The 11,485-nt window shown below is 48.3% G+C and overlaps 1 long non-coding RNA gene across 1 annotated transcript in view; it reads right to left on the minus strand.

Moving 5' to 3' along the window:
• Positions 1-8,787, minus strand: part of LOC142151305 (uncharacterized) — a 130,641-nt gene extending 121,854 nt beyond the window's left edge. Inside the window, exon 1 of the long non-coding RNA XR_012691173.1 lies at positions 8,742-8,787. This is a non-coding gene — a long non-coding RNA (uncharacterized LOC142151305). The remainder of the gene's footprint in view (positions 1-8,741) is intronic.
• Positions 8,788-11,485: the final 2,698 nt, after the last annotated feature.

The raw sequence follows: 11,485 nt of genomic DNA on the forward strand, positions 1-11,485 counted from the left end.
GTGGACCTCAGTGCTCCAACTCTCTGCCGTGCATCTCTTAACATCTACTACTGTTCTGCCTAACAACTACTTGATGGTTCTGCGCATTCTCTGCTCTGCGGCCCTTAGAGGATGGCAACCTGCGGTGGAGAGCAGCCAAGGCCATATTCCCTTGTGGGAAATCCCTGGTGAACACCTGTCCATCGCAAGGGCGGACCTAGAAATGTTTTGTACGGGGCGATTTAGGGGGGGAGAATTTAGTCCCCGCCCCCTTTTTGCTTGTTAAGGCTGCCTGTGGCTGCATGCTATGTGCAGGTACGTTCAGCAGTGACAGGCAGGGAGAGTGTGCTACCCGGCTGCACACTGTCGCTGCCTGTCACTGCCGAACGGACCTGCACACAATGTGCAGCCGCCAGCAGCAAGCCCCTGCTAGGGGGACAATCCCCCCCCCCCCCCCCCCCGGATCTGCCACTGCTCCATCGTTAGACTCCGCACCTCTCTGGGGGTAAGCTGTCACTCTAGCAGCGATCAGGACCATTACCATTATCTGGCTTTCGTGACAGGCGGTATGCCATATCACAGGATACATCCCCACTTCAACCACTGGTTATATAGCATATATATGTACTATGGTAGAGAACTAAATATGTATATGCTATGGTAGAGTGCTACATATGTATTTACTACGGTAGAGCACTACATACATAAATAATATGGTAAAGCACTACATACGTATATACTACGGTAGAGCGATACATATGTATATACTATGGTAGCGCGCTACATATGTATATACAGCGGTAGAGCGCTACATACGTATATACAACGGTAGGTAGCTACATACGCATATACTACGTAGAGCGCTACATACGTATATACTACGGTAGAGCACTACATACGTATATAATATGGTAGAGCACTACATACGTATATACTACGGTAGAGCACTACATACGTATATAATATGGTAGCGCGCTACATACGTATATACTATGGTAGAGCACTACATTGTGTTACACTGCTGCTGCTCTGTTTTGTAGCTCTCATTGCTTTTTGAAAAATAAAATTATGTCCTTGGCTATATCTTTGGTCTCCAGTCTGGCTACTTTGTGTTTACAGTGTTTGTCATTATGTACAGTATATCATATGTAGAGTGGAGGAAGCAGCAGATGCTTTGTTGTGTTCTATGATGAGCCATCAGTCTCCGTGCACCCCCTCTCCCTTCTCCCCCCTCCTCACTCCCTCCTGCACGTCAGTCTCCCTGCACCCCCTCTCCCTTCTCCCCCCTCCTCACTCCCTCCTCCATGTCAGTCTCCGTGCACCCCCTCTCCCTTCTCCCCCTCCTCACTCTCTCCTCCACCTCAGTCTCCCTGCACCCCCTCTCCTTTCTCCCCCCTCCTCACTCCCTCCTCCATGTCAGTCTCCCTGCACCCCCTCTCCCTTCTCCCCCCTCCTCCACGTGGTAGATGTCAGCCCAGGAAGTTCAGATTTATGTCTATGCTAAACAGTGGTGAGGTGAGTTATGAGTTACTTAATAATCTGTTTTTAGGGAGAAGTCTGCATGCACGTTGCATATACTATCCTCAACTTCCACTTCGCATTCCAGCACTCTATGGGGCATATTTAATTAGCCTCGATTGTCCACCAAACATCGCGGCTACACACTTTTACTGGTACCATGGTACCTCTGTATCGCAGATTTCCCCTCACACCCCTATGGGGGGCCGAAGAGAAATTCACAATGTTACATCGCCACAGAGTGCCATCACAACCAAGGCACTCTGCAGCTAATTAAATGGGCCCCTATGGGCCAGTTACATTATAATATGTGTCTATTATATTTGTAACAAAAAATATAGTTTATAAATTAATACAAATTTGTAAACAACATCTTTCAGTGTGTTGCCAAAATTACACTATGATACTAGATTTAGCTTACAGCATGCCACATAGCCTCAAATGCTTGCCCTTGCCTTCTACTCAATGTTTCCAGGAAGGAGGGAGCTATGTGACATGGGGACTGTCCCTCCCACCACAGGGCGACACATACAGGAGGGAGCTATGTGACATGGAGTCTGTCCCTCCCACCACAGGGTGACACAGACAGAAGGGAGCTATGTGACGTGGAGTCTGTCCCTCCCACCACAGGGTGACACAGACAAGAGGGAACTAGGTGACGTGGAGTCTATCCCTCCCACCACAGGGTGACACAGACAGGAGGGAGCTATGTGACATGGAGTCTGTCCCTCCCACCACAGGGTGACACAGACAGGAGGGAGCTATGTGACGTGGATTCTGTCCCACCACAGGGTGACAAAGACAGGAGGGAGCTATGTGACATGGAGTCTGTCCCTCCTACCACAGGGTGACACAGACAGGAGAGGGCTATGTGACATGGAGTCTGTCCCTCCCACCACAGGCTGACACAGACAGGAGGGAGATATCATATTGTTCTCATTCTCTGTCCTCAGTTTCCATTTTACTTTGGCCAGAAGCAGGTGGTGAGGACGTGATGTTTGCCTGGTTGTCCCAACATTTGTTGGGAAGTCTTTAAAGGAGGTCAGGGAGCACAGCAGACTGATCACATAATCATGTCATCTCAAGGTTGTGTATGGGAAAGATATACACTCAGTTATTTTTGGAGCAGTTGCAGGTTGACAGGAGAGGTTTGGCGCCCCTCACTGAGGAGGTTTGTCCACGCTGTAGAGCTCTTTGAGGAACACAATACACCTTGTGAGAGCAGCTCCATATAAAGCCGTGCTTCAGATCTGTAAATCTGCCGAGAGCCCCAGGAGGGGGGTGATGTCTGTTCTATATCAGAGCCTCGGCTGGCTGCATGTCCAGGGTGTTACTCTCCTTGGGGGACATGGAGAATTTCTGTACAACACTTCACTGTGTAATAAAGATAGATGCATTAGCAATGGACGTACTAGGTGTGTGGGATCTGCTATGTACAACAGGCTGACAACGCTGAGCAAGGGAAGGTCTGGGGAATCCATTCAGCTGCAGAATTCCCAACATCCCAGGACACAGCCAAAAATTGTTTTTGCGGTTCACAGATCATGCGTGTTTAATTAAATGGATTAGGTGTGTGTGGGCCCAGCTACCCTCTGTGCTTTTCATGCAGAAAGTGCCACTTAACCCCTTGGCTGACACAGGTCATGCTCATGTATACCACGGTTGATAAACTAAAGGCTGGTCATATGGTAAAGATTTAACTGCATCCCCATGACCGAAACAATTGCTTTTCAATTGGCACCTAATATGGACATGCACATAGCAACAAATTCAGATAAAAAAAATCCTTTTGTATTCCAACCATGTGTATTAGTAGCAATGGTTTCCAAAGTGACCGGTTCTATACGTTCACTAACATTCTACATAGAGCATGTTTATCCAATTCATATCAGTCCCTTCCTGTTACGATCCAGGAAGGTAAGGACCCAGGTACTAACCCTGATTGACGCTAACAGGCCTAGAGGTGCGGAGTCTAACGGGTTCCCCAGTATTCCCCAAGAACCACTGCAAGGCAGAATGGACTTTGCTGCTGGGAACTCGCAGGTCGCGGTCCTCTAGGATGCCCCAGGGAGTAGTACTGTGGAGATAGGAACTGGACAGAGGAGTACACCGGTGACCAATAGATGCGTGGTCAGCAGGCCAGTAGGTACACAGTAGACAACTAGGAGTGTGGTCAGCAGGCAGAGGTTCGGTACACAGAAGGCAATCAGGAGCGTGGTCAGCAGGCAGGGGATCGGTACACAGAAGGCAATCAGGAGCGTGGTCAGCAGGCAGAGGTTCGGTACACAGAAGGCAATCAGGAGCGTGGTCAGCAGGATGAGGTTTGGTACACAGAAGGCAATCAGGAGCGTGGTCAGCAGGCAGAGGTTCGGTACACAGAAGGCAATCAGGAGCGTGGTCAGCAGGCAGGGGATCGGTACACAGAAGGCAATCAGGAGCATGGTCAGCAGGCAGAGGTTCGGTACACAGAAGGCAATCAGGAGCGTGGTCAGCAGGCAGAGGTTCGGTACACAGAAAGTAATCAGGGGCGTTGTCAGCAGGCAGAGGTTCGGTACACAGAAAGTAATCAGGGACGTGGTTAGCAGGCAGAGGTTCGGTACACAGAAGGCAATCAGGAGCGTGGTCAGCAGGATGAGGTTTGGTACACAGAAGGCAATCAGGAGCGTGGACAGCAGGCAGAGGTTCGGTACACAGAAGGCAATCAGGAGCGTGGTCAGCAGGCAGAGGTTCGGTACACAGAAAGTAATCAGGGGCGTGGTCAGCAGGCAGAGGTTCGGTACACAGAGGGCAATCAGGAGCGTAGTCAGCAGGCAGAGGTTCGGTACACAAAAGGCAATCAGGAGCGTGGTCAGCAGGCAAAGGTTCGGTACACAGAAAGTAATCAGGGGCGTTGTCAGCAGGCAGAGGTTCGGTACACAGAGGGCAATCAGGGGCGTTGTCAGCAGGCAGAGGTTTGGTACACAGAGGGCAATCAGGAGCGTGGTCAGCAGGCAGAGGTTCGGTACACAGAAGGCAATCAGGAGCATGGTCAGCAGGCAGAGTTTCAGTACACAGAAAGTAATCAGGGGCGTTGTCAGCAGGCAGAGGTTCGGTACACAGAGGGCAATCAGGAGCATGGTCAGCAGGCAGAGGTTCGGTACACAGAGGGCAATCAGGAGTGTGGTCAGCAGGCAGAGGTTCAGTACACAGAAGACAATCAGGAGCGTGGTCAGCAGGCAGAGGTTCAGTACACAGAAGGCATTCAGGAGCGTGGTCAGCAGGCAGAGGTTCAGTACACAGAAGACAATCAGGAGCGTGGTCAGCAGGCAGAGGTTCAGTACACAGAAGGCATTCAGGAGCGTGGTCAGCAGGCAGAGGTTCAGTACACAGAAAGCAATCAGGAGCGTGGTCAGCAGGCAGAGGTTCAGTACACAGAAGGCAATCAGGAGCGTGGTCAGCAGGCAGAGGTTCGGTACACAGAAGGCAATCAGGAGCGTGGTCAGCAGGATGAGGTTTGGTACACAGAAGGCAATCAGGAGCGTGGTCAGCAGGCAGAGGTTCGGTACACAGAAGGCAATCAGGAGCGTGGTCAGCAGGCAGAGGTTTGGTACACAGAAGGCAATCAGGAGCGTGGTCAGCAGGCAGGGGATCGGTACACAGAAGGCAATCAGGAGCATGGTCAGCAGGCAGAGGTTCGGTACACAGAAGGCAATCAGGAGCGTGGTCAGCAGGCAGAGGTTCGGTACACAGAAAGTAATCAGGGGCGTTGTCAGCAGGCAGAGGTTCGGTACACAGAAAGTAATCAGGGGCGTGGTCAGCAGGCAGAGGTTCGGTACACAAAAGGCAATCAGGAGCGTGGTCAGCAGGCAGAGGTTCGGTACACAGAAAGTAATCAGGGGCGTTGTCAGCAGGCAGAGGTTCGGTACACAGAAAGTAATCGGGCGTGGTCAGCAGGCAGAGGTTCAGTACACAGAAGGCAATCAGGAGCGTGGTCAGCAGGCAGAGGTTCGGTACACAGAAGGCAATCAGGAGCGTGGTCAGCAGGCAGAGGTTTGGTACACAGAAGGCAATCAGGAGCGTGGTCAGCAGGCAGGGGATCGGTACACAGAAGGCAATCAGGAGCATGGTCAGCAGGCAGAGGTTCGGTACACAGAAGGCAATCAGGAGCGTGGTCAGCAGGCAGAGGTTCGGTACACAGAAAGTAATCAGGGGCGTTGTCAGCAGGCAGAGGTTCGGTACACAGAAAGTAATCAGGGGCGTGGTCAGCAGGCAGAGGTTCGGTACACAAAAGGCAATCAGGAGCGTGGTCAGCAGGCAGAGGTTCGGTACACAGAAAGTAATCAGGGGCGTTGTCAGCAGGCAGAGGTTCGGTACACAGAAAGTAATCGGGCGTGGTCAGCAGGCAGAGGTTCAGTACACAGAAGGCAATCAGGAGCGTGGTCAGCAGGCAGAGGTTCGGTACACAGAAGGCAATCAGGAGCGTGGTCAGCAGGATGAGGTTTGGTACACAGAAGGCAATCAGGGGCGTGGTCAGCAGGCAGAGGTTCGGTACACAGAGGGCAATCAGGGGCGTGGTCAGCAGGCAGAGGTTCAGTACACAGAAGGCAATCAGGAGCGTGGTCAGCAGGCAAAGGTTCGGTACGCAGAGGGCAATCAAGGGCGTGGTCAGCAGGCAGAGGTTCGGTACGCAGAGGGCAATCAGAAGTGTGGTCAGCAGGCAAAGGTTCGGTACGCAGAGGGCAATCAGGAGCGTGGTCAGCAGGCAGAGGTTCGGTACGCAGAGGGCAATCAGGAGCGATTCCAAAGGGAAGAAACTGGGCAAGATACAGGGATCAAAGCAGGGGTCAGGAGCTGGCCACAAAATTGCTCTGACACTGGACTGGTGTCAGAGGTCTGTTAAAATAAACAAGCAAGTTTGAAAAACCCGCTGCCATCACGTGAGCCGATACCCGGAAGTGCTGGGCAGTGACTCGAGCAAGATGGCGCTGGAACAAGGACGTGTAAGTCTTGACACTTCCCAAGTATAGTTTACAATCTAATTCCCATACGACAAGCACACAGTTACACATAATAGTGTGAATTTAGCTAGTAGCCATTTAACCTTCAAGTATGTTTTTTGGACTATGAAAGGAAACACGGGGAGAAGATACAAACTCCATACAGAGAGCACTCTGGCCCACACAGACGTACAAGGCAGGAATGCTAACCACTTTGTTTCTGCGTAATCCAATCCTTTTACGGATGACAACTCAGACATTTAGAGGGGGTAATAGGAGAGTTAATGTCCTGCTCTGCAGATGAGTGTAATATATGTGCATGTATTTTAAAGGTGTGCTAGTAAAAAGAAAATATTTATATAAAAATGTATGTTTACCTTGTCCCGGTGGTACAGTCGGGATCAGGGTTCCCCTGTCATTTGTTTTCTGCCGCGAACGGTATACTGGAGTGCAGTGGTGCCAATGGGATCCCTATATACCTAGTGGTCTTCGTGGAGGGGTCTCTGGAGTAGCCCCGGGACTATGTGACTGCTGCACTGTAGCCCACTGTAAAGGGTATACAGTCTTACTATTACCCTGTTAGCATTGATGGTACAATACATTCGATTGTTTTCTGGGTGTGTGTGTGTATTCCGGATTTCATAACAATTCCTGTATTAACAACATTACTTCAGCATTCATTTATATCACAGCAATATCTTAGTATAACAATTTAGAGCAGATTCCTTTACACCCAATAGATTTTCGCTGCTCCCATATTCTGTATATCTTGCTCAATACAATATTACTGTAGCCAGTTTAGAAATATTTTTTCGCACAGCATCTCAAGAATTCCTTTTCCGCACAAAACTACACAAAGGTCATCATTGCGCAATATGCAAACTCCATTCCTTGCTATATGTAAGCATCATGGTATATGATAGCGCCATACTATGTTCCGATATGTATCATCACAAACTCTACGTTCTACAGTATCTCACAGCACAGTCTCGATATGCATCACAGTGTTCTATACTGCATGTATATCACACATTCCTCCATAGTACAATGAGTCATCACTGGGCAGGCGCTTTAGGATAAGCGAGTAGGAGAGACAAGTATGGCGACAGGGGCAGGCGTGACAGCCCCCTCCAGTGGCGGAATTACCATTGGTGCAGCAGATGCGGTGCACCGGGGCCCATGGAGTTAATGGGGCCCATTGCACAGGGTACTAGCGAGCTGTGGGCCCCAGTTCTCTCCTCCCGGGTTCCCTGCACCGGGGCCTACAGCTCTTTAATTCTGCCTCTGGTCCCCTCCACGTTCTGCCACTCCGTAGCGCTCGTTCATGCCTCCATTCTGCTATTCAGTTCTGATATGATACTATATGAGTGACAAATTGCTGTGACCTTTTAAAAAAGCCAAGTGGAGCTGTGTTTCAGAAACTCGGGAACACAAACAATGGTGGGGGGAGTCAAATTTTAAATTAAGGACAAGTTCGTTTCTACCTACCACATTTTATCCTGGTGTGGAAGGTGAGGGAGCGATACATGTGTATTAGCCTAGGGCAGCCTGAACCCTAAATCATTCTCTGTACCCAGGGCCGGTGCTAGGGTCCACGGCGCCCTAGGCATTTTAAAAAAGCGCCCCCCCCCTTCCCCCCAGCAAAAATCGCCTCCCCCCCCCCCGCAAAAATCGCCGCCCTCCTCCCTCCTCCCTCCTCCCTCCTCTCCTTACCTTGTCTCACCACCGCCGCCTCTCTGCTCCGTCTCCTCCCCTCCACTCACTGACACTAGTAAGTGGAGGGGAGGAGACGGAGCAGAGAGGCGGCGGTGGTGACAAAATAGCCTCTTCCCCCCCTCCCCGTCCATCTGAATGCTGTGCGGCGGCCGTGACAGGTATGGTCAGCGGTCGCCGCACAGTTTTAAAGTATTTTAGAATACTGTGGCGCCCTCCAGAGCCCGGCGCCCTAGGCAAGTGCCTAACCTTGCCTAATGGGAGCGCCGGGCCTGTCTGTACCACAAACATCTCCTATATCCTCTATATCACAAACAATTCTAAAATGCAATTATATACAACTTCATAACATCACTATACATTATATACCACCTGCAAACCATATACAGGCTGTTCCCAGTTAGATACACTGTCCCCATATCTTTCTCATAACACTCCATTGCAGCCTATAACATCCTCATTTGTATCTAACGATAAATCCATATGGAGCATATTAATAGTAATGAAAGAGAAGAAAGGAGAGGGAAGAGAAGCAAGAGAGAGAGGAGGAAAGACTTGTGGGCTAGATTTACTAAACTGCGGGCTTGAAAAAGTGGAGATGTTGCCTCTAGCAACCAATCAGCTTCTAGCTGTCATTTTGTAGAATGTACTAAATAAATGACAGCTAGAATCTGATTGGTTGCTATAGGCAACATCTCCACTTTTTCAAACCCACAGTTTAGTAAATATACCCCTTGTGTATAGTAAATATACACACAAATGGATGCACCGTTCCTCGCACATGTTTGTAGACAGATCTAATGCATCATCACAGGGGGGAGCAGGGAGAATAGGGGGATGACTTCACGGTTCTCCTCCACAATTATCAACGACGGTCACCCTTTTTTGTATAGCCCAAAATTAAAAAATCCCTATAGCCGGTGGAAACTCCTATTTTAGGTTGCAATAGGGCTTGTCGCCCTTTGATAAATTGGCCCCTCGGAGCCTTAAAAGCCTGCAATGATTTCCTTTATAGTTAGCTAGCAAACTTGTGACCTATGAATAACTTTTGTTATTTTTACTTAGAAAGTGCCATAAACACATCTATCCCTCACATCTGCCTATAGTGCTGTTATACATGTTAAAGCTGCACATTGTCTATTGAATGCCCACTTATAGCATGACTGTTTACTGTAAGTGTCAGACTGATAGAAGAAAGACCTGAGTTTTGGGTGTGGAGACGTACGAGGGATGTATAGAAAGATTGTGTACATTAGTTCCAATGCTGGAAGTGAATCTATTCTTTTGATGTGGGTGGAAACTCAATTATTTAATACTGAGGAAGACTTTCCTCTCCTATGGAGCCCTGTGTTCAAATGTGATCCTGTAAAATTGCATAGAAGCATTCAGAATTCAACATGTGCTCATTTCTTCTTTAATACAGTTATTTGCGTTTGTCTGTTGTACCTCTATTTACCCAGGTCACTACAATCTGGCCTATATAAAGGCATCAAGGCCTGGAGTAGAAAGCCACTGATATTGCTATGGTGTAACAAAGAGAGGCAATAGAATTACATAGAATAGCTCAGCTGTAACTGGTAAGGGCAAGAATATGTCTGTAAGCATTCCAGCTTTGTGCTCACTATGTTCAAAGCAGATATTGTCTTCATCCTGCATCTCCTACATAAGTGCGTGCAACCAAATGTAAGCACAACCTGTAGCCAATGACATCATCAAAATCCGCAGTGCAGTGCAGAGTATTTCAGAAGGTGAGTGAGTTGATCTTGTGGGAGACACTTGTCCATCACTGAGGACAGGGCTGCACGTGACAGGGCCAGTGTCATGATATAAGGAGGGGAATGGAGGCAAGCTGGAAGCCACAAGCAAGAGTAGTGACCCATTCTGATAAGCAGATAAAGATTTACATGTCCATACATATAACGTTTCTACAGGTATGGATGGATGGGGGAGAGGGTAGAACAGAATAAGGACGAAGGAAGACTTGACACCAGACAAAATACAGTAGTGGGAGAGAGGACCACAAGAGAGGGACAGAGGGGAACGTCAGGCAAGGCATATGAAGGAGGGGGGGGACAGAAACGCTGAAAATATATAAAAGTGGAAGGTAGCACAGGCAAGACAGCGCTCAGGAATATAAAGACATAATATGGCCAGGCCTGGACAAAACCACGTCGCCAATGCGAAAGGACAATGAGTGTGACTTCAAGAGAACCCCACCAACATTTGCTTCAGACGCCCATGAACATGAGACAGCTCTGAAAATTGTACATACACCAAGATTATCAGTCCTGGTTCCTGTGCCTTCCTGATGTCCACAGGTGCCGCCCTGCAATTCACGGGTCCAAGCAAAGTGTCAGAAAATCATCATCTTCTGGCGTCACAGAGTAATCCCAGTCATTCTGCTGCCCTTGTGAATAGCATGATCCCGAGTACCTGCACAATTTCAGAATGGTTTAATTGATTTGCATTCCGTTTGGAATATGGCATGACCAAATTCTGGAAAAAATGCTTGCATGAAAGAGCAGGGTCTCCCAGCAGCACTGAGTTATGTGAGACAGGTCAAACTGGATACAGTAAAACTATAATGTCAAACTCACCTTTGTATAAAGTGAAGTTCATATATCCAGTTTGATTTTACCAGAGACGAACCATAAAAATGATTTGGTACTTGCCAAGAGGGTAGAAAGAGAGACATAAGGACCATTGATCCTTGTATACTGTACACACCTCTGCTGTAAACCGTTAGTCAGCTCCAAACGCCAAAAAAGCTTACTCATATGAATAAGCCCTATAAATGTAGGAGATATATGTAGTGGTGTCCACACACTGTTCAATATACTTGTTTAGTCTACTCACCAAACCATCATATTGGTGGCTAACTTAGCCAAACACATACATAGAGCTTCATATCTCCCAAGTCATTCAGCCCCTGAGGATCTAGTCTAGTTTGGAAACATACCGATAGCACTTCCCCAATATTTGTACTAATGTTATCATGCAGCAGTTTGACTTTGTTTTGAAAGTGGACTTGTTACTGTGTTAAGTATTCCTTGAAAGAGTTGTAGCCACTGTGACTTAACCTATCCTACTAAGGTTGTCACGAGCACAGACCTTCTTCATGGATGGTGTGTTAAGTACTAACTTATCTAACAGTGCTGGGAGCAGGCAGCAGGATGGTTGACCTGGAGTTCTGGATCACACATAATAAATACAAGGAGTTAATTCAGGGAGGGTACCACAGTTATCTACATTTCTATCTATAGCTCTAATTTTATGCCCCTTTATTCAAATTTATTGTA

This window comes from Mixophyes fleayi, chromosome 4 (genome assembly GCF_038048845.1).
Source record: "Mixophyes fleayi isolate aMixFle1 chromosome 4, aMixFle1.hap1, whole genome shotgun sequence".
Taxonomy (NCBI): Eukaryota; Metazoa; Chordata; class Amphibia; order Anura; family Limnodynastidae; genus Mixophyes; species Mixophyes fleayi.